At 37.8% G+C, this 21,371-nt stretch overlaps 1 protein-coding gene across 1 annotated transcript in view; it reads left to right on the plus strand.

Moving 5' to 3' along the window:
* Positions 1-3,559: 3,559 nt before the first annotated feature.
* Positions 3,560-21,371, plus strand: part of Gng2 (G protein subunit gamma 2) — a 103,655-nt gene continuing 85,843 nt past the window's right edge. The window contains exons 1-2 of the mRNA XM_076850284.1: positions 3,560-3,649; positions 19,496-19,536. The gene's annotated coding sequence lies outside the window, so the exon portion shown is untranslated. The remainder of the gene's footprint in view (positions 3,650-19,495; positions 19,537-21,371) is intronic.

Below are 21,371 nucleotides of genomic sequence, written 5' to 3' on the forward strand. Positions count from 1 at the left end.
CAGGTAGGCACACACAGCAAAGGTGAACAACACATGGCCCTTACTTCCAGGGGATCAAATACTAAAGGGTGAGATGGACCTATATCAAATCATTAAAACAACTGGTGCTGAAATGGAGGGAGAGTCAAGTAAGTCACCATGTGCTTACAGAGGTCAAAACTGGCTCTGCTTACGGGTCAGGGAAAGCTTCTGAGAAAAGCTGAGTCTTGAAGGATAGTAGGGGTTACCAGCAGACACCATGGAGGAACAAGAATAGCATGTGTTAAGGTGCAGAGGAGAAAGGAACATGGGTCTTACCAGACCCTGCTGTGAAGATGGACATGGGGTGACAGCAGTCAGTGAGGCTGGTGTATAGACAGGTGACACATGGAAGGCTCTGCGTACCAGACAAAGAATTGAGGCTTGCATACCAGGAGCAATGGGGATGGAGAAAGGGAAGACTTATAACAGGGCAGTGATATGATCAAGCTTCATTTTTAGGAGTGTACTTTTGGTGGGAATGGCTTGGAAGAGAGACTGGAGGTAGGAGGGAGGTAGGGAGTGTCACAGTCATGCAGGGAAACCTAAAGCATTCTGGAATTAAGACAGTGGTGAGGGGAAGAAAAGAGGGAGTTTGGGCCAAGAGATAATTTGGAGGTGCTAATAAAAGGTTGAGGAACCACACTGGGATAACAAAGATGAAAGGTTCTGAGATTGTTCATATATTACTGCTGTGGGCAACTGGTGTATATGCTTCATAAAGCAGAAAATATAGAAAGAGGAATAGGCTTTGGATGAAGATGATGTTTAAGACTTGAGGAATAGAAATGTAAGAGCTCCAAAGACCATCCAGCCAGCATTCTCAACAACACAGGCAGGACACAGGCCAAAATGATGTTCTCTTCTTACCAACATCCTCCTCTACTGGGTAGATGCAAGAAATGCAACAGCTATTAATGCCTGCAAATACAGGCACTGATGAATGCTAGAATTTATATAGGCTTTTGTCTCTGGGTTGACTAAAGATCTAAGGTTCATGCCTAGTAATTGAAGGCACGAACTTTAAATGGTGAGATGAAATTCTATCTTTTTTTTTCCTAAAATAAATGACCATTTTTTCAAACTTAGTACTTACCATGCTATCAACTGGATTCATCATCTCTCCTGGCCTGTCTATACCCCCACACTTTCCCTTTCTTTCCTGAAAAAGAGGGTATTAGAATCAGTTGAAAGCAAAGAGGTCAACCACAGGAAGAGAAAAATTTTAAAATCTACTTTTGAGTTTTGAAGAGAATTTGGTTGGCACCTCCTGGTAATGGCCAGATTAACCTACTGTGAGTTTTATGGCCAGAGCTGAAAGAATGATTAGAAGGCAACAAGCTAAATTTCTAGCAATTTTATTGTTCAAAAGAGGCTTTCCTTTATAGGTTTAAATATCAAGTACCTACCACTTCCTGATGTGGGGTAGAGGGACAGAAGAAAGAAAGGATGCGACAATTATTAAAAAAAAAAAAAAAAAAAAAAAAAACTATTTGAGTCCAAAGTTAATACCAGAATCCACAGATCTGAAATTACCTTAAGACATATTTTTATAATCTTTCTAACCATTAACAACACGCTTTTCTTTTTTAAAAAACTTGGCATCATGTATATTGAAATTTAAATTTAGAAGCTCCCGATAACCTTTGGCACCTGGATTCCTGATTTGGTGGTAACTCACATTACATTGGATCTTTGAGAAATCCTCTTCTAATACTATAATTCTATTTGTTGATGGTTCAAAGGTGTTCCTCAGCTTTAATCTTAAAAATCTATTTTGTGATTTTTAGATGTCAGTGAGTTCACAGCAGGGTCCTGTTGAATGAAAATTTTCCAGGAAACAATAAGCAAACTCTGTCCATAGAACATCCAATCAAAACAAAGGGCATCATAGGACTGTCTCGGAACATTTCATAGAAATAAAATTCTGTACCTACCAAGATAATATACTCTGGTCCCCAAGGTGTGTTGGGAAGACTCACTTGGTGGGTTATCCTGCATCAACCCTACATTTCTAATATTTTCTGTAGGTTTATTTGCTAGAGAGTTAAGGCAAGACTGAATTTAAAAAGGTAGAGTTGGGAACTCTATTGCCCAGAAGTTTAGCTTTCCAGGCACTGATTCCAAGTAGGGGTCTCTTAACTGCATTGCCTGACCTCTAAAACAATCCTGTGTTTAATCTGTAGCTTCCCCAAAGCACACTGTTAGTACTTGTGGAGGATGACTCACAAGTTGAATATCAAGAGTACATTAGGGATAAATGGTAAATATACTAACTGTAGGGATTTGAAAACCAACCATTATCCTGGTTTGGTTACTGACAGCCCAGGTTACTTGCCACCTCAGAACTCCAATATCCTCTAAAAATAATAAGAGCTAATATTTGTTGGATACTTTTTATGTTCCTGGAACTATTATTAGCATCTTGTGTTTGGTCTTATTTAATCCCCAGATTTCCACTGTGGGTTATGACTATAATCATCTCCATCTTGCAGATGAGGAAATTGAGGTGCACAGAAGTTATAGGATTTGCCCAAGTTCATACAGTCAGGAATGGCAGCTTGGATTCAAACTCTGGCAGACCGACTGCCCTCACTCTCTATCCTTATCCATGACACTACCCACTCTCTGAAATGAATGGCCTGGAGGGCCATGAGGGTCCTCTCTGCCCTACCAGTGTGAGTCTATGTAGAGGTGGGGGCCAGGGTTCTATTGCTGGGCTAGGAATCCATAGCATGGGGTACCACCTCAATCCTCTAAGAAAGCCTTTAGAGAATATGTGTTCACATTAGGTCTACAGGCAGCACCACAGGACTTGGTTTAGCTATTACGTTCCACAAGAAGGCTTACCATTCCTTTCTGAGCATGTGAGTTAAGTAAAATCTCAGTGGTGGTGAGACCTTGGAGAAATGAAGTGTCTGGAAGGTTGGCCACAGAGGAAAATGCTGAATCAAGAAACTGCCAGCTCCCAGCTGGCGAAGATAGGAACCATTGTAAATCAGGGAACAGTTTAGACTGGTGCTGGATATCAGGGCCAGAGCCTGGGCAGGGGCTGTTGACCCAATAAAAATAGCAGCAGCAGCAGCAAGAAGAAGATAAGAAGCCAAGTTCAGGCTCAGAAAGCAGCTTAGATGACAAAGAGGTGGCTGCTTGGGTCAGTCTGTGGAAGCAGTTAGCAGGTGAGGAATGAGGAATGAAAAGGAGAAGGTAGGTACAAACAGCACCAGAGGGACAAAGGGGTCCCCGGGATTACAGTCAAATTACTGTCAGTAGCCCAGAGCTGGCAAAAACCACTAGAGTAAGTTCTGAAACGGAATAAGAGAGAAGCAAAGAAAAAGCTGCTAACAGCTACCAAAAAGAGGAGGAAGTGGGAGATGCACTGCTTCCTGTACGATGAACGATGATTGAAGACAAAGCTGGGTGGGGACTAGTCCCTGGGCTGCAGCCGCAGCTGCTACACATACACACGACGCTGCTGCTGCTGCCGCCGCCGCCGCCGCCGCGCTCTGTGGGCAACTCCTACTACTGCTGGGCTGGGCTGGGCTGGGCGGGCCGCCGCGGAGCTCGCCTACACAGATCAGCTCCGGAGAAGGGAAAGCCACTCTCCTCTGACCGAGCCTCCGGAGCCAAGGTAAAGGAGACGTTTTTCCATGTTGCTCCTTTTTAACTGAGGAAAGTGACCATTTGCCTGTGGATTTTAGGGCAGATTTCTAAGGGAAGCTGAGAACATTGCTTCTCGATTAGGGGATGATCAGTCTTGGTCTTTTAAAGGGGCTTTTAAGAATGATGGTCAAATTTGTGACATATTTTCTTAACAACAACAACAATAACAACAACAACAAAAAATCATCCACTAGTGCTTACCTTGGGTGACTCGCCAGAAAAAACGCGCTAAATGTAAGGAGCGGTTTGCATAGTTCTCTTGAACGGAAAACAGGGCTGAGTTGAAATCAAACTGGGGCTATGAAGCTGTGGTTTGGTCATCAGTGTTGCAGTCCTCTTGTTTAGGGGTGTAAGTGGTGGAAAAAATGTTAATCTGCATTCTCTTTCTTACATATTGCACGGGGCTGTCTTCTGCTTTGTAATGTAATGGCTGTGATTTGGCTTTTTGGGGAGTTAGATCCTTCTGTACTAAGATTTTGCCAACAAAGGCTCGAATTGTGTAGGTGAGGGGCAGTATTTACCATTGGAAAAAAAACACCAAAAAACGGTGTCTTCCTCCCTCAGCTCTGTGCGGCTGCTTTCAGGGTAACCTCAGAAACAGCTTCCATTTGCCAGTAGGTCTTATCCTAAAGTTGCATCCTTATTCAAAGCAGCGTGGCGGGTCTGGGGACCGTAACTTGTCCAGAATCGAATACTGGCGTACATATGGATTTTATGTTTATATGGATTTTATTCATCTCTAGGTCATGTTAACCTCGGTCAGGGACAAAATATAAAAGTGAGCTGGGTTATTTCCTTACCTGTATATACTGTTAATAGACTGAAGTAGTCCAAGCAGGAGATAATTTTTATTCTTTAATTTTCCTAAGCAATGGATGCTATTAATGAGAGCCTAGGGCTGTGACTTGTTCATATTTATGAATGATATGTAAAAGTGCAATAAATAGGTCTAACGGACTAGAACTGAGATTGTGAGGTTCCTTTGCAGGATATGTAGGAGAAACAGTTTAATACCCTAGTGTAACATGATTTAAAAAAAAAAAAATCAAGCTTTGTTTCTTCAACAAAGTGGGTTTAAGCAATTGATGGTCATTGATAAAAGGGTTTTTCTTGGTTTTATTTTTTACAATTAAGGGTGATAATTTTTCAAAGGAAAGAAAGAACTGCTTATAGTAGAGTAAAAATAATAAAAAGGACATATTTTAACACTCGCAAATTTTTAAAATACAAGTTTTTCATAACCAAATATACCAATTGAGAATGTATATGCCTCCTCCTGGTTCACCATTGCCAGTTGTAAATGGCTAAAGGTTTTTTTGTTTTGTTGTTTTTTGCCATCTTCATGAAATTGCTTTGGCCTCTCAGAATTTGTGGAGTAGAAACACAGTTTCAGAGATAGGAAGCTTTTATTGGTACTAAAGAAAAAAATGTCTATTTTTCTGAGGCCACTTCTCATTAAAGTAAACCGGCACCATGTCTAAGAGACAAAGTATTGCTGGTGTGGAAACCATGAAGCTCATCTGAGGATTCAATGAATCAAAGCTACAGGCAAAACAAGTCATGTCAGGATTCCATAGTTCCACTTCCAGTTTACATCCTAAAGTCAAATATGTAAGATAATCTTCCTAGATAGAATGCCTAGTGTAGATCTTACAGTCCTATAATCAAGCTGTAGTCATTAAATGAAATAGAAAGTTGGGAATCTGAGCTGCATGAATGAGGGCAGGGCTTACCCTCTGGTATTGATCCATCTACAAGCTGTAGTCGGCAGATAATGCCAACACCCTGCTTTGTTTGGGAATGTATTGAAAATGCGTGTTACTCCTCTGTGAGTGTTTCATCCAACAGTAAGAAAATGAAACCCTGGCCAACAGACATAGTGGAGTCAAGAGGCCCCTTCTCTTCTGAAAACAACTAAGAGCTGCCTGTTTTCCTCACAGCACAAAACATTTCCATAATTGTTAAATTCCAGCTTGAAGCAGAACGTTAGTAACAGCAGATCAGTAATTAGGATGGTGAGATGTTTAGGAAAAATATGAATATTCTCCTACGCTGCAAAATGAAAACTATTTCCACTTATTCTGGCCATATGGGATATTGAAGATACATTGCTTTTGCTCAGGGTATTCAGTGGCTTTTGAGGGAGTCAACCAACATTGAAATTTTAATTGTAGGCTTCCTCCCCACCCCCGCCATATGGCCAATGGCTGAATGGAAACATGACTCCATTATTTCATGGCCAGCCCTGGGCCTCATATGGTGGGCATGTAGTGAATGTGTTTGGTTGACTGACTTTTTTAGCCTATTTCAGAAGACAGACCCAACTTTTAAGTCTAAAAGCTCTATAGTCAAAGCAGAAAGCCTGTTCACAGAAGATTACTGTGGGTAGAAGAAAAGAACACAAAGGAATAAAAAGAACACAGGCTTTGGAGTCGGGCAGCTCTGCCTTTGAATCCTACCACGCTCTTACTACTTGACCCAGTACATTAATTTATGAACCTTAATTTTTTCATTGTAAAGAAGGATTAGCAGCACATAACCAGGCTTTTTGTTTGGTTTGTTTTTGCTTTTATGTGTATGATAAATGAGTGTATGGTACACCGAAGATACTCAAGTATTATTTTTTCTTCCCTAGAGGCATAAAAAAAAGTTAACATGCTCTTCATCTTTGTCACTGCTTCCAAAGGTGACAAAGGAGAAGACTTTTTCTAATTTTGAAAAATATTCATAATATAAAATATCCCATTTTAACCATTCTTGAGTGGATTATTCTGTAATCTTAAGTACAGTCACATTGCTGTGCCATTCACCACCATCCACCCATGGAACATCTTTTAATTTTGCGAAGTGGAAACTCTGTACCTATTGAACAATGACTTCCAGACCCTAGCAATCATCTTTATTCCACTGTCTCTATAAATTTGACTAAGTACCTCATATAAATGGAATTTCCTAAGAAAAATATTGTATAATTTTTTTATTGTCTTTGATGTTCATCCATGTTGTCACATGTGTCAGAATTTCCTTCTTTTTTAAAGCTAAATAATATTAAATTGTGTGTATATACCACCTGCTGTTTATCCATTCATCTTTCAATGGACACTTGGACCACTTTTTGATTATTATGAATTATGATACTACAAATACAGGTATGCAAGTATCTGTTAGAGTCCTTCTTTAACTTTGCAGACTTATAGGACTTTAGTAATTCTTTTTAATTTTTTGAAGAACTGCCATACTGTTTTCCACAGTAGGTACACCATTTTACATTCCTACTAGGGTTACAGTTTTTCCACACCCATACCAACATTTGTTATTTTATTTATGATTTTCTGGTTTTTGTTTGTTTTTGATAATAGACATCCTATTACATAGGAAGTGGAATCTCATTGTCCTTTGGATTTGCATTTGTATTTTCTTAATGATTAGTGCTGTTGAGTACCTTTTCATGGACAGACTGGCTACGTATCTATCAAGAAAGTATCTATTCAAATCCTTTACTGATTTTTCACCAGATTATTTTTGAGGCAACATTTTAAAATTTCTTAACATTATGTCATAATATTTGTATTTAATCTCCTGCAAAAAAGTCTTATTCCTGCCCAAATATAATACTTCTCTCAAAAGTAACTTTTAAAATCAAAGGAGAAAGTAAGAAAATATTCATAGCTTCTGTGAACTGGTAATGTTAAGAACCAGTGAAATTCCTTATTGTTGGCAGTCACACATACCAGTGACCCTGCTGGTCAAGTCGTAGGCCAGGCTACTCTCAAGGAGTCACTGGAGGGAGGCTGCTTCAGTCTTTCTGGTCCCTACTCATTAATGAAGCTACTGGGGATAAGAAAAATGTCCAACAGGTATCAGAGTCAGAAAAAGAGAGAAGAAACTGAAGTATTGAATTGTTCTCAAATCCTTTATGATGGAGAGCACTAGTCTCTGCCACAGGCTATAGCAGTGAGACAGTACAATGAGTTTCTGAGACAACAAATTTCTACCCATGAAATATGATTCCAATCCAAATTTCACTTTTAGAAATAAAGAACATTTCTGTTTCATTTTCCACTCCACTACAGATATCACTCCTAATCCTGAAACCAGTGAAGCAGGATGTAGATGTGACTTAGCTCCAATATCTGAGCCTCACAGTGTGGGTGCGGACATTGATTGACCTTAAAGGGTTTGAAGTGCTCCTAAGTGACGACTGTCTATTAATTTATGCATGGGCAGGTGTGTGCGTGGGATTGGGGGCTTGCAGATAATGATCCTCAATTTTATTTAATTTGAAAATCTCTGTTCTATAATTACTGGGAAAGCCCATGTGCCTAGCTTTACTAGAGTAGGTAGATAGGAGAGTTATAGAACTATATTGAAATTCTGCCCTTAAAGTGATAGATATGTTAATTAGCCTGGTTTGATCATTTCATGTATGTGCTCAATCATGAATGGAAATATCATATAGTAACCATAAATATGCAAAGTTATTATTTTTCAATTAAAACCTAAAAAAATAAATAAATAAGACTTAGTCCCTGGCCTTGGACATGGTAGAATGGCAGGAACTGAAAATGGCCTGGCATGACCTAGCTTTTATCAACCACTTCATGATGGATAATGAAATAGGCCTGGAATTGAAAGTTATACAGTTGATTAATCCATCATCTCCCAATTCAAACTCCATTTTTCTTCCTGCCATATTAGGGCAAATGGATAGAGAAAATCTTTATTCTCTGTCATTCTTAAAATTATTTGTAAGACTAAATTATTTTGTTCAGAAAAGGGGGGTAATGTTTAAATTTAATGCCTTATATAAATATGCAATTTTTGTGTCCAAATTTGTTGTAGTATAAGGAAGGTACTGCAGAATAGAGATTTAATTTTTCAGATGAAAGTATGAGAGGTCTCCTGAAAGCTCTTTATGTTAAAAGAAAAAAGTTGTGTTAAATGAGAGTCAGTGTTCAGACAAGCTCTAGAGAGCTTCATTAAATCTTTAAAAAGAGAGTGCTCAATCATCAAATTTTAGTGCTAACATTTTTCTTAGAAGTGGTACCACTATCCACTGAGGTTTGAGATAAGGCAGGACCAGCTCTTTTATCTCCTGGCAAATAGCTGCAAATAGAGGAGCTCTTAATAGAAAGACTGTGAAAGCAGTCTTTGGACTTCCTTTCCATGGCCTCCCTTCCCCCCAGCATGCCTGGTTGGTGGGGCCAGCCATCCCCCTGATCTCCCAGGTGCCATAGGTAATAGAGAAGGGCTGGAAGCTGGGTAGGTTGGTTCCACTCTGGATTCATTGTTATGTCAGCAGGGTCATTCCTGTTCCTTGAAAATCCTTTCCTACTTTCTTTTGTATTTCACTTTTCACTCTCCTCGGTGCATTTTCAATGAAAACCATTCAGTCCAGGTTGCTACTCCCTTTATTCATTATTGGTGACCTCACCTTCTCATTTTCTGATAAGGTATGAATTTCGGTTTTTCTTAATCTCCTTTCTTGTCACTTCAAAATTTCTCTGTCTTCATTTGTCTTAGTTCATTCAGACAGCTCTATCAAATTACCAGGCTAATTTATAAAGAATAGAAATTTATTTCTAACAGTTCTGGAGGCCAGGAAGTCCAAGATCATGGTGCCAGCAGATTAGATGTTTGATAGGGGCCTGTTTCTCATAGATGATACATTCTTTGTGTTTTTATCTGATGGAAGGGACTAGCTAGCAGCCCCAAAGGCCTCCTTTTTAAGGGTACCACTCCCATTCCTGAGGCAATTATGAGCTAATCACTTCCCCAAAGTTTTCTTCTCCCAATACTAATTGCATTGGGGAACAGATGACAATATATGAATGGGGAGGAGAGAGTGGAGCACAAATATCTAGATCATAGCTTCACTAATTCCTTCTTTAGGTCAAATTAACATAACAACATTCTTTTAAACCAGGGGAAGAACATCTACATAGAGTCTCCATCCCATTCTCTCTTATTTTCTAAGGGATTGTATCTTACATAATTTTCTCTTTGCTACATATTTGGTTTCTTCTCTTAATTGGTCCTTTCCTCTTTGCCTATAAACATGCTTACTTTTTTATACACTCATAAATTAATTACAAATAAAAAATAATAAACCTGCTGCCATCAGTTTCCCCTTAACTTTTGTAACCTCTGCTGATTCTCTTGTAAGTTCTCTTCCTACCTCTATGAAGGCTTCTTCACTAACTCCAATTCCTGCTTTCTAATATGAGTATTCTCAAGATTTGGTTCCTCTTTGGTTCACTTAATTACTCCCTCTCTCTTAATTACATCATTTCCTGTGATTTCAATCATTGCCATTCATGGGGCAGTCCCAAATCTGTTCTCTCACCTACTTTCTGAGCTTGCACACCTGGTGAGGTGACTGTAAACTCACCAGAACATCCAACCCACCAAAGGTAAAAGCTCATGCATCCAAGATGGTGCTCCACATTGCCTTTTCCACACCTCAAAACCATCTCCTCACCTAATTCCATGATTATCAGTGACACCTTCCTCTTTCAGTTCCTCAATTACAAAGACTTAATTTCACTATTTTCCTTACTGCGTGACTGTGTTGTGGAATGTAGCACAGCCCTTGGCATTGCAATTGGAAAACATCCTGATGCTATCTCTTTTCTGTATTGCTAACCGGTGTCTTATTCAGGCCCTCCTCACCTCCAGCTGGGCTGATTTGTAGGTTGTGTTTTTTTCTCTCCCTGGAATAGCTTTTCTGCTCCAGAGAGACACCCTATACTTGACCCCAGCTTACCTCTCCAAGTAGACGGATTCCATTTGTCTTGGAAGGCTCAGTTTGAATGTTACCTCTTTTGTGGTGCCTTTCTTGGATTCTTTCCTTTTTTCCCCACTAAGGAATGGTCTTTGCCTCCTTTGAAATCATTCTTTGGTCTTTTATCACAGCATTTAACTCATTCCTCTATATGACTAGGAAGTAGTATGTAGAATATATTTCTGCATGCCTTTTCTTTTTAACCACATGGTAAGATCTTTGAGGACAGCAGTCACATCTGGTTTCATCCTTGTCTCACAGTGCAGTTTGTTTATCATCCATTTATTTGATGAACTTTCTTGAGTGACTCATTTTTGGATTTAGAGTGAACTAGACACAGTACTTGTCCTTTAGCTCACAGAGTACTGGGGAAAACAGACAAATACAGAAATTATTATAATTCAGTTGGTTTGTCTCTCTGCAAGTCTTAAATGAATGTCTGCAATGTGCCCTGCACCTTTCTAGATGCCAGGGAGACGAACAGTGAACAAAACAAGCCAGTCCTTTGTTTTCTTGGAACTTACATTCTAATTTTGAGATAGACTCAATAAACACACACACACCAGTGGTTTTTAGATCTAGTTGCACATTAGAAATCATTAAGGGTACTTTGAAAAATTTTTGTCTCAGCCTCACTCCAGACTGACTAAATTAGAATCAGCCAGGACTGGAACCCACAGACAGAAATTACAAAATGAGAAAATATTTGTAGAAATGGATGGAATGATAGAGATTGTGCATATGATCGTGGTGGTCAGTGGGACTCAGCTTTGTTGGGTGATCTTGGAGTTAATAAGATGACCCTGGAGTTAATAAGATGGTAAGGAGTTGGCCAGGTGAATTTCTAGGGTGGGGAGTTGTCTCCAAGCAGAAGATGCAAATGCCTTTCTGAAGTAAGGCTGAGGTGAAAGGCCCAGGAAATGTGACTTTTGAACATCCATGTATGGTAATCTAAAATATGTCTTTCCTCTACAGAAAGCAGCTTTTCAATTAAACTAGGCGGACTCCGAATGCAAAACACTTAGCCCTTCTGTTGAGTACTTGCTCTGGGTTAGATTTTTTTAGATCAAATTGACTTACACAGTCAGGAAGACTACTCCATTTAATTATATTATTTTCCTACATTGCAATCAGCTCTACAGGGCTTGTTGTCTGAATTAAACACCATCCTTATTGTTTAAAATAACCTTAGGTCCTTGGTATTATCTCTTGGGTGAATAAAGAAAGGAAAGCAATGATTTATGTCCTTAATTTTGTTTAGGGGAACCAGGGAAAACTTTCCAGAAGAATCATTCTAACCATACAGATTAAAGTACTTGTGTTAGAAGATGTTTTAAGAATCAAGTTGAGAATCATTATTTATTGAACTTTGAATTTGTGATTGATACTTTATATACATTACTGTTTTCAGCTAGTTTTAAAAATAACTCAAGAGATGAGGATAGTTTTTTTCTACGAGAATACTTTTGGCTACTCATGGGGGAAAAATGCCCTACCAAAATGGCTTAAACAATAGAATATTATCTCAAGACTTGAAAGGAGGGCAGCTTCAGAGCTTGTTATGTGGTAGCTGGACAATGTCCTCAGCAACCTAAATTCTTTCCTTTCTCCCTCTCTGACATCCTCAATGGGTTGATTAATCGAGCTCCCCTCACTGTGTCAAGATGACTACTCCAGTTTCAGAATTAAAGGCAGATATCAATATGTAGAAGCATAGTACAGGGCTAAATTATTCTCTGCTGTTCTTAGTAAAGTTATAGCAAAGCAGTCTCCAGCAGAATTCCCCTCCCAACTCATATGCCTTCTGTGTTAGTGACCAGGTAGATCAAACCACTGGGGTTTAAGACTCATTTAGGAGTCTCCTCCTGAAGCCATAGAGCAGCCCAGCATCTCTAAAGAACAAGGTCACCAGACCCCAGGAAAAAAGGACTATAAAAAGGTTCTATTAGCAAGAAAGAAGGGGTTGGTGGTTGTTTCGTAGCCAGTCACCACTACTAGTATTCCCATTTTATCAGTAAAGATACTAAGTCTTAAAAAAGTTAAATAACTTACCAAAATCACACAACTTTGAATGGAAGTGTTTCCATGCATTTCCCTTTCAGAGAAACACACACACACACACACACACACACACACACACTTTGTTTTTGTTGGTGGTGATGATCTAGTTTAGGTAAAGATTCCTTGAGGAAAACACACAAGGCTGAAGAAAGACAAAATAAGGAATATCTTTCTAAATAGAATATTCCAGAAAGTCCTAAAAAAGCAATAGGAATGGCATTTAATTTAGACAACTAGCCCTGTGTTTCTGCAATGTCAAAAAAATATATATAATTAAATGAGTCTTCTTGCCTGGTCATTTAAATCAATTTGATCTAAATAAAATTCACCCTGGGCTGAGTAATGAGCTTCAAAAGGCCAAGGATTCTATGACTGGTATCCGTCTGACATAAATGAAAACCTTGTTTTCTCTAGAGAGGCCTGTATTTTGGTGATTACAGCACCTGTAAGAGAGGAATGAATAATCTCTGGGATTCCTGATCATGAGCTGTTTAGATGACAGGTTTCCACTTCCCAACTCAGAGGCAGCACCAAGTAGTGTGGCGTTTCCAGTGTGGCTCCTGCTTCCTTCTTGGGCATTCTCTTCCAAGGCTTATTGGGTGAGGCAGCAGCCACGAGGAAGGGAGAGTTCAGTGCATTTGCTGTCATTAGTATTTTGACTGCTTGTCTCCAAGGTGTATTGCTGTGCATTTTCATCGTATCAGGCTAAGCGTTAACGGTAGGAGTGCTTTTTCTGTAATAAATGACTGAGCACCTCCTACTCTTATATTTGCATTTTTAAACAGGAAAGTAAAGTTAATTTCTAGGCTTTGCCAACAGAGCTCTGTTTAAGGTGAGTATTTATCTGATCTGTGTAGGACAGAAAAAAAATGTAAAAACATTTAAACAAGAAAAAAAAAATCTGTCATTTGCATGGTTTTCCTGGGAGAAATGAATTGATCCTTTGCCATTTTTCTTTTAAACTCATGAATGTGGATTGTATTCTGGGGACATTGTTGTGCACGGGCATTAAGCCATTTCCCTAGCAGTGTTATTATTTCTTTCCCTTTGGGGAGAAAAAAAGTTGATATTGAACAACTCCAAGACTTTTAAATTAAAATAAGAAAAGCTTAACTAAGAAAAGGAGAGAATTTCTAGGCAAAAAAAAAAAAAGTCTTACATTATAAGCCTTAAAATAATTCTAAAATACACTAACAGAAAAATAATAATCCTAAGGCTTAATTGATAGGAGAGCAAAGTAGTTGGAGACACAGTCACACTTAGACGAGTTGCTTAAACTTTCTGTGCCTCAGTTTCTTCATCTATAAAATGGGAAATAATGATGATACCTACTTTGTCTGGAGAAGATTATATGTATATAAAATTTTATTTAGCATGGTACCTGGGTTAATTACTAAAGAAGGGTAGCTATTACTCTGTAATTGTTACTACAGATCTGCACTGGAGTTTCTTTTATTTTATTCAAAGAATTCTTGCCAATTTCTAGCAGAAGTGATTGCTGTGGCCTAATATTAACCACAGGGACTCAGACCTTGGAGTTGGACAACTAAGGGTGCCCATTTTCCTGGAATAGTCAGATGTCCATGTTTTCTCTTAATGAAGTGCCAGTCTCAGACTTGCACTGTTTGTTTGGAAATCCACTGAACTTACCCATAAATATTTCCAGTTCTCCTTCCCAACTGGTAAGAAATTTATACAAAGTATGGCCATGTGCCTTGCATCAGCTAGGGCAATGTAAGCACAGTGGTGTATGTCACTTCCATGAGGAAGCTATAGACCAGGCTGCAAGCACATTCCTTGGAAATCAGCGGTGTTGTGAGAACAGTATTAAGTCAGTTTATTTGTTACCAGAGTATACTCCAGTTTATCCTGACTGATAGTCACTCTGGTTTTACCTTTAAACTCTAGAGGGAAAAAAACACAAACAAACATATTATTGTCAGTGTACATAAAATGTGTAGCTCTTCAGAAAGTGTAATTTCTAATGACTAGGTATAGGTGTGTGTATGTGTGTGTGTGTGTGTGTGTGTGTGTGTTTGTGCACGTGCGCATGCATTTGTACACAAAATGTAGTATGTTAGAATCAAGGGATTTAAATAGCTTTATATAAGTAATTTCTACTTAAATTCTTTTAAAATAAAGTTATTTCCGTTTTTTTTTAAAGAGAGAGAGAGAGAGAGAGAGAATTTTTCTTAATATTTATTTTTTAGTTCTTGGCGGACACAACATCTTTGTTTGTATGTGGTGCTGAGGATCGAACCTGGGCTGCACGCATTCCAGGCAAGCGCGCTACCACTTGAGCCACATCCCCAGCCCCATTATTTCCGTTTCATACAGAGGAAATCAACAGACTAAAATTATCAGCATATGTTTTCTTTGAGCAAGTCAACTATTGTACCAAAGTCAGGACTCTGAATTTCAGGCCTGATATGATCATCAGGTTATGATTTTTAGGTAATGAAAGATCTACCCAGAATGGTGCCTTGAGCAGTGAAGGAGTTTCCTGAGAGAAGAGAATGCACCCAGCCATGCCCATGGCCTTGGTCTCCACTAAGACAATAGTCTTCCTTAAGCCCTATTGTGATATTTTGGTTATAAACAATGTGCATAGTTCATAGATGGTATTAAATATATTTGTTGAAAAAAAAATAAATGGAAGTAGTTCATGTTCTTTCAAATGTCTGGACTCTTTCATGTTCAAATTGATTAAATTAATGATTTTATTTTGTACCTTGGTTTTAAAACATCTTGTATTAAGATTTACATATATTATTTTGTAATACTTTACATTTGACCATGCATATACCCCCATATTTGGGTTATTTTATTTGATAGTTTTTTACTACAGATCTTATTTTGCCTGATTATTTCATTTGGATCTCTAAAAGTACATTATGAAATACCTTAATTATTTAAATTAGGAACAGATTAATTATCTCCAGTGTACAAACTCAAATTAATTTCATTATAAACCTGAGGTTTAAATTGATTAATCTTGTAGTGTTTAAGGGACCACGTGGTTTTTTTTTTTTCTTTTTCTTTTTTTATCCTTAAGGAAAAGAGTATGTTTGATTTGATGGATCACTCTCCATTGCACCAGATATGCTAATAGGAGCAAGAAATTTGCAAGAAAACTTTAGATGCATTTCATAAACCAGCCAGAAACCTGTGTGTCTGGGGCTTCTGGGGGAACAATCTGTGAGTCATTTTAAAAAACAAACACACTCATAATCAGAGTGCATGTTGTTGCCATGGCAATTAGGCCTGTTGAGTTGGCTTGCTTATGTTCCTGTAGAGGGAAGAGGGGGAGAGAATTCAGAGCTTTGACTATCAGCTCTGGTTTGCCTATTGCGGGAGAGAATTTAGGGGTTTTTTGAGAACACACTGGCATAGTCATCCTGACTATAGCCTGTCTTTCTTATTGAATATGAACTAGCTATATTAGTGTTGGGCTTTGCAGTTCACAGGGGAGAAAAAGACCAATTGGCATTCCCTTGAAAGCGGGGAAATAGTTTCTTTTTCTGATATATAATTACATGTAAGTCTCTAAGGTCAGCCTGGTGGAGCATCTTGTGTGCCTGTGCACAAGACTAATGATCCTCTAACAGGCACCAAATGCTGCTGGCAAAACATTATTTTAGATTTAAATGATCCTCGGTGTATTGCCCTAATACAGTTACAGACTGCTTTTAATGAGACTATTGTTCTGATCTGATTCATAAGTAGACCTGGTGTCTTTATTTTGTAGGCTGGGTATGACTCTGTATCTTGAACAACCATCTTATAATACAGACCCATGGGTCACCTGGGAGACTGGGGAAATTATGGGAGCTCTGCCAAATCTGTCATTACTTCAGGAGAAAATAAAATCAAAGCACGCGCTTGGTTGATGGGCATCCAAGTGTTCTTGGGCCAGTGGATTGGCCATTGGGATTTTATATAAACACCAATGATTCACTGAAGTACCGGTGGGAAGGCACACTCACAACTGTCAAAAGTGTTTCTAAAATTCACTTTAAGAAGTCTGGGCATACTTTTAAATATACAACTGTAATACAGTGGCTGAAATTTATTCTTTAGAGCATACATTAAGCAGATTTTATTAGAGTTGGAACAACTTTTCCTTAATAAAACTTTTTTTTTTCAAAAATCTTTGTATAAGGTGAGTTTTGATTAAAGGGTAATTCAAACTCAGAATTTATGTGTGTGTGTGTGTGTTGGTTGTATCCCAGCATATGAAATAATAAGAAATTCTAAAATACATATTTTATTCTTATATGTATTCTTATGGGTAGAAAGAAGGAATATGTTGCCCAAATTTCATTTTTTTTAAGATTATCACATATGTATTTTTCCCATACACCTAGCAGTAGAGAAGCTGGGAAAAATAGGTATTTTGATATATAGCTTATAGCATAGCTTAAAATTCTATTAAAAGTAATGAAGAAAAGAAAAGCATATTTTGGGGCATATCTAGAAATTTCTGCCATTTCTATAATCCTATAAAAGAGAGGAAATGTGTGGTTTACATTTTTATGTATTTTCTTCCAGTCCTTTTCTAAACAAAAAAAATGTGTGTATATGTATACACAAACGTACATACATACATACATATGTATCAGAATGAGAGATGTATATTGCATACTAGAAAATATTGTTTTCACACTATATATTATAGTATGTACATAGCATATTTATAATGTTATATGTTAGCATGTATGATATATTAGAAAATATTATATATTTAAAAATCATAGATGCTATGTGTTAAAAAATATGATGTACAGGAATACACCCTTATCCTTGGGGACATGCACCATGGCCCCCAGTGGATGCCTGAAGCTGAAGATAATATCAAACCCTGTACATACTATGTTTTTTTCCTATACATTCATACCTATGGTAAAGTTTGATTTATAAATTAGGTGTAGTAAGACATTATCAACAATAATAAAATAGAACAATCTTAACAATGTACTCTCATAAAAGTTAGGTGAATATGGTCTCTTTCTCTCTCAGTTATACTATACTCACCTTCTTGTGATGATATGAGATGATACAATGCCTACATGATGAGAGGAAGTGAGGTAAATTGTGTAGGCATGGTTGTAGTCTGTGTTGGTCTCAATTACTATATCCACTGTTGCAAGATATCATAATTCTTGTGTTCAATTAACCCAAAGTGACTAAGAGTGGGTAGCATATACAGTGTGGATACAGTGCACAAGAATATGATTCATGTCCTGAGTAAGATAGAGAAAGCAAGGATGAGATTTTATCATACTTCTCAGAATGACCTACAATTAAAGCTCATTAATTATTTATTCTGGAAAGGTTCTATTTAATATTTTCAAATAGTGGTTGACTACAAGTAACAGAAAGCAAGGAAAGTAAAACCTCAGATAAGGAGGGATTAGTCAATATGCAAATTTAAATTACAATATTGGTTGAAGCTACCTTTTTGATAACATTTTATTATGTCTTATTTCACTTAATTGTCTCACATGCATTTTCATCATTTAATTTTGTTGTGTCCATTGTTTGTTTTACATATGGAGAGTCTTGTTTTACTTAGAAGAGTGTATTATTGTTAATAAGATTATAATAATTATAATAATTCTTTGTCTATTTGTTTTATTCAAATTAAGGAGTGATGTCACTAAAATAATGATTGAGAATATATTTGAGACTTTTGATAAATAGTGCTAAACTATTTCCCAGAGAAGCCATGCCCATGTATACTATCAGCAATAATATATTGGTCACAGAGCACCCTTGAACAGGCTTATTTTGCAACTCAGTCATTGTTATCCCCAGGGTTCATTCTCTGAAAATAGGTTGTTTTTTGCCCTTGGCTTGTTTTCTTTTCCTTTGCTGTCATTAATCATGAGATAATGGGTTTTTAATAACTTTGGTTCTTTAAAAAACATGTGACCCCTTATAGTAGCCTGAGAATAGTGTTAGTTGTGTTGAGATGTAGCCTACATGCCAGTCTCAAGCAGTGTGAGATCTCTAGAGATGCTGCTGTTTATTTGGTCCTGAGACCCAATCTGAATTTGATTTCCACCTTCAGTTGTATTACTCTCAATATGAGATACCTCTTTGTGCTTGCTGAGACTTTGGCAATTCCCTTTAGACTAAGCATTCTGTAGTTGGAAGAGGAAGGAAGCTCCTCTATATAGGAAACTTCTGTATATGAACCACACCAGGCAGTAGGCACAATTAGGCCACCTCTGTTCAACATTCACAAGACACATTAGTTACTAAGGGCATAGGTGCCTTTCACCTCTAAGCAGCCTGCATGAAGCTTTGGATGCAATAAATACTTTCATAACCACTGGCTTGTCTTAAATTACCCTTTTAAAGAGGCAGATGCACACAAACAATATGGACTCCAACTCTGTCCCTAACACTGGAGCAGGAGTGTGCTTCCTCTGCTGCCTTGGAACGTACAGGTTAGGTTAGGAGCAAAGCTTGTTCTTATTCATCCCATGGTGCATAGCCTCTGTTACTAACAGCTCTGTTTCTCCTAGGTTCCTAAGTGGACTTTTTGTTTTCATGCTTTCGTGCAAGCTGGTGAATTTCACAAAAGAGAAATTCTTATTTCACATACTATATATCTTAAAGGAAAGAGTTTACAAAATGTTTTTAGGTCCTGAAATGTAAACCTGTGAGACTCTTTGCCCTTCCAACTATACTGCCATTAGCATCAATTCTGATTATGGAAACATTCATTAGCTCATTCAGCTCTTATGTGTTTTGCTATTTTCTTTTCAGAATTTATTAGCATAAATTAAATGATTTCTTCTCTTTTAATGTTTCATTTGTACATTATAACTCTACATAGTGGGGTTCATTGTGACTATTCATATATACACAGAAAAGGGAAATAATGGGGAACTATATTGAAGGAAATCGTGTTATTTCTCATTTTCTTAAGAAATACATTTTCCTCTGTTTTCTCAACAGCCAGATCTGCCAGTGAGCCTCAGGCTTTGGAAACTGAAGAGGTAAGAGTTATGAAATATTTTTTTCTAGGATCTTCTTGAATTTTACCAGAACTATAAAAGGGAAAAAAATCTTAAGTATGTCTATAGATGAAATCATTTAGACATGTTATGTTTTATGGAAAAGAAACATTCATACACTCTTAACAATATTGACATGACTATGGGATACAAAGGAAAAAAATGTTTCTCTTTAGTGATAGATAAAATTGGATTTTTACCCCAAGTTTCCCATTATCTAAAAATCTGAGCTAGAAAACCTTTGAAGTTGCTGCCTTGACAGAATATGCTTATGATATCAAACGTGATTTATGGTATCAAACATACCATGTCTGGTATGTTCAGACACTGGGAACATACCCTGTGCAAGACAGAAGCTCAAAGGAGATTAGATCAGAGAACGTAAACCCTGCTCTTAGCAGATGGGTCGTAGATATTGGAAAGACTTTTCTTGTACCAATAACAGTAATAACAGAAGATCAATCTCAGCTGGTGGAGATTCTTCTGGAAGAAGCACTATTAGCTTTTGAAACTAGCTAACACCATTTATATCTAGTTGTAGACTCAAAAGGGTCTCCATAATTCTGGGACAGATGATAAGTATTTGTCTGCTGCCATGAAGGTAATACTTTCCTTTAGTCAATGAATTTGATTTTACCCCCCCATTTAAAAAGTTAACTTCACTATGAAGAATTTCAAGCATATATCAAAGCAGAGCTAGTACCACAATAAACTCTGATATCCTCATCACCAGTTTCAGCAGCTGTCAACTCAGGGCCGGTATTGCTTGATTTATATTCCCATCCACTTCTCTTCTATACCCATTGAACCGTATGACAGCTTAAATTTGATTGTTGGATTTCTAATTTTTATTTACACTGTCTAATGGCTACAGAAAATGCTAATAAAAAGTAAACCTACTTATGGCTCAGTTTACTAGAACTAGTCATTCATTTATTTACTCATTCAACAAATATTTATTGTTTATTAGGTAGCAGACCTTCCTTAGAATTGAGGGTCAGTTTTCCTTTTCTCACATTTTCAAGGTTGTCAGATTTGGACTTTTGATATCTGCAATGAAGTTATCTGTTAGACACTGACAGGAGGAAAAGTCAGCATACATCCTACAACTGTGATTGTTAAGGTAGACATTTTAGAATATGCCACAATTCTTTGGAACCTGTTTTTGACAGTTTTTTATATTCATTTAAAAAAATTTTTTTTGTGAGAGATGTTGGAACCTAGGGCCTCATGCATGCTAGGCATGCGCTCTACTGAGCTACACCTCCAGCCCTACTTCTTCACTTTTTAGTACACGGGGAGTGTAAAAACAACACAAAACCAAACTTATCCCAGTCCTCTAAACAGTACCTTTCTGTTTCATCACGAATGTTCATCCAGCTGTCCACCTCCCTTTTAAGAAAAGCTCTGAGAGAGCAGGCGTGGTTTCTAACTTGTTAACAATTTTGCCTCCAGCATGTAGCCGGCATGTCTGGCACTTGTTATAAATTTAATAAAACCGTTGAATGAATGAACAAAAGAATGAATGCCAGATGCTGGGCATATAAAGATGAAAAATGCACAGGCCTGGCTCAGTTGCTTAGTCTCCAGGAGGAGAAACCGAGCCCAAGGAGGCCTTTGTGGTCAAACTGTGAGCAGGAAAAGGCCAGGCTGAAGGCAAGGTGGGGAAAAGCGCCAGGCATTTGAGCAGTGGTATGAAGTGCCATCAGGCAGAGGAGGGGACAAGTGATCACATGTGAAAGTACAGAGAGGCCCCAGAGAGCATAGGGCACTCTGAGAATCTTCTAGAATTTAGAGTGGCTATGGCTGGAGAAGCA

Source organism: Callospermophilus lateralis, chromosome 3, assembly GCF_048772815.1.
Source record: "Callospermophilus lateralis isolate mCalLat2 chromosome 3, mCalLat2.hap1, whole genome shotgun sequence".
NCBI lineage: Eukaryota > Metazoa > Chordata > Mammalia > Rodentia > Sciuridae > Callospermophilus > Callospermophilus lateralis.